The sequence below is a fragment of the Dermacentor silvarum genome, chromosome 1 (assembly GCF_013339745.2).
Source record: "Dermacentor silvarum isolate Dsil-2018 chromosome 1, BIME_Dsil_1.4, whole genome shotgun sequence".
Lineage (NCBI taxonomy): Eukaryota > Metazoa > Arthropoda > Arachnida > Ixodida > Ixodidae > Dermacentor > Dermacentor silvarum.
Genome location: NC_051154.1, coordinates 155084596 through 155087332, shown reverse-complemented (window position 1 = coordinate 155087332; position 2737 = coordinate 155084596). Strand labels below are relative to the sequence as shown.

Genomic DNA, 2737 nt, shown 5'->3' with positions numbered 1-2737 from the left:
TTTTGATGGCGTTACGTGTTTTTTCTTTCTCTTTTCATTACATTTTTAATTTTTTTCTCCACGTACAATTTTAGGATATTCGGCCCTATCTGTAGTTAAACTTCCCAGCTTTCAGATTTAATAATACTAAGAAAAAGGAACTAGAGGAAAATAAGTTGCATCAAAACTAAGCCGCGAACTGGTGCGGACATGCCACAGACAGACAGCACCACGTAAAGAACTAAATTAATTTATAAGGCTGTGTATGTGGTGATTGACCGTTGAAACGTTCCAAGTTTGCGGGATTGGGGAAACATGGACGGTTCCGCGGCCGCCATGCCCATTCCCTTTTCCCTTCACGCCATCGTTCTTGGTAAGCACTCTGTTCTTCTTCAGACCGTACAACACGCGGCCTACATTTCCCCAGTCATAGCACAACTGAGGAAAGGAGCCTAAGTAGAGCATGCTTCTGTAATGAGGTTTCTAATTATTTTACGTCGTGTGCTTTGCGTTTTGTGCAGGCTGCTGTTCATGTTATATAATACAGTGGCATACTATAACAGAGCAGTGGCTGCAGATTTTTCAGTATTTTACATGATGTGCTTTGTGTTTTTTTTTTCTTTTTTTTTTCTTTTTACATGACCATTTGAAATCTGTAAATATTTCTTTTTTTCACTCAAATGTATTTGTCTGTCTCTTGTTTCTGCCAAGTAATGGGGCAAGCACCCAGTCCAGCTGCAGCTTAGCAGCTTTTGTGCTTGTCCTAGCATTCTTCTGTTTTTGTACAAAAGAAATGCTGACATAAATTGACTTGACTTGAAATTGACGTGTCGTTAGGAGACAGAAGACACTCAGATTGGTAGGCACTAGTTTGAATACTCGGGATGGCGTACACGCGTATGGTGCGAACGTAGACATGGCCGACGCGGGTCAAAGTGTGGTATCTGTTTTCATCAGCTTAATATCTGATACGGCTTGTGTTTGGACCCAAGATATTAAACTTATTTTTGCAAGTTGGCGGAGTGCTTGAAGCCTGCTTCACCTCCGCCGCGGGTCGGCCCGGTATTGCACGATCTTCGGGATCGGCCCATGTTTTTGGTCTACGGACATCGATCCGCTGGAAACTAGCCATATACAGCTTCGCTGTAAAAATTTGCCATAGGTTTGTTCATTGAGGATGGCGACGAGACACAGTCTTCTCGAGTGATGAAACTAGGATGCAGCATGCAACGAGTTGTGTCTGACCTAATGGCGCTAGATCACATAACTCAGTGACGCTAAAATTTAGTGACCGCGGTGACTCAGTCAGCTAAGGCGTTGCGCTGCTGAGCACGAGATTGCGGGATCGAATCCTGGCCGCGGCGGCCGCATTTCGGTGAAGGCGAAATGCAAAAACGCCCGTGTGATTGCGTTGTAGTGCACGTTAAAGAACCCCAGGTGGTCAAAATTAATCTGGAGTCCTCCACTACGGCGTGCCTCATGATCAGAACTGGTTTTAACACGTAAGACCCCAGAAAGAAAGAAGAAAAATTCAGCGTCAGAGAAGAGTGAACACACTATAAGTTTGCCTGCTCACAGCCGTCAAGTGTTCGAAGCACACCTCACCCATATACTGGCATTAAATGTGGCTTCTTTGGTCTGATTTTATCTTCGAAAATGACTGCGCACGCTCAACGTCCTGTACACTTTCTCAGATTACTTTACAGCCTCAAAGGAAGTTTTCGGCTTTGGCTTCTGTTGATTTTGATAGCATGTCGGCTCGAAGTGCTTACTGCGTCCTAATGAGTAATAATTATAGTTAGTACTCATTGAGCTGTCGACTCTGTAAGGCTTGCAAAGTAACATTTTGCTTTCGGTGCGAAAACCAAATGGAATGAGTAAGTTAAAACACCGCTGAAGCGCGGGCGATAAAGCTGTTGCCTCGCGAATAAAGGTCTTCACGATCATCATTTTTCAGTCTTTCGAAGGTATTGCTACCCTTTTATCCTACATTTTTCACTTGTTTAAAAATACAGCATAGGCGGCGTCATTTCAAGGTGCAATGACCTTTAGGTCGAAGCCATGAAAAACAGTAAAAAGCAGCGCAATATGGCCTGAATGCAACTAGCTATGAAGACATTACGCGTAGATTCTTGCCGCCTTTCTTGCTCTTTACCAGAGGCACATTTTAAAGTAGCATTTTTATTGCATGGGTTTCTTGCAACAATCTGCTAAATGAATGCATTGTTCAGTATACGTGATTATTAGTGAGGAAGTCAATATTTGCCGGTGTGTTCTTTCTTGAGGTCATCCAATAGTCTTTCGAACTGATTTTTATGGAACGTTTATAGTTTGTTTAGGCTTTTGGTTATCGCAAAGAAGGTAAATGAAATTTCGTAGCATTATCGTACCTTTGCACTGATTGTTCTCATTTAGATCTACTGATTAGTGAACGCAAAAATCTGGATTTTTGTTCTTAACACGCAGAAGTGGTTTAATAGAGCCATTGCGATGCAGACATTTCTACGCGTGCGCCGTAATTAGTGTGAATCAGTACCCTGGGAACAACTACGCACTCAGTTCACCAAGCATCAGTTCTACGAGCCTCGATACCCCGGTCTCGAGGCTTTACCTAGCTGAAAAAAAAAATTACTTTATTCCCTTGTTTCTGTGCATGTTCTGTCCTGTACTGTTTTCTCTCTCTCAAACATAATATATAACAAAACGACACCCGAGATTCATTTGCTAGTCTTCATTGCAGGAGCCGCAGGCACTATCG

At 42.8% G+C, this 2737-nt stretch overlaps 1 pseudogene; it reads left to right on the top strand.

Moving 5' to 3' along the window:
• The first annotated feature begins 895 nt into the window (after positions 1-895).
• LOC119437804 (U2 spliceosomal RNA) lies at positions 896-1075 on the top strand (annotated as a pseudogene).
• The last annotated feature ends 1662 nt before the right edge of the window (positions 1076-2737 follow it).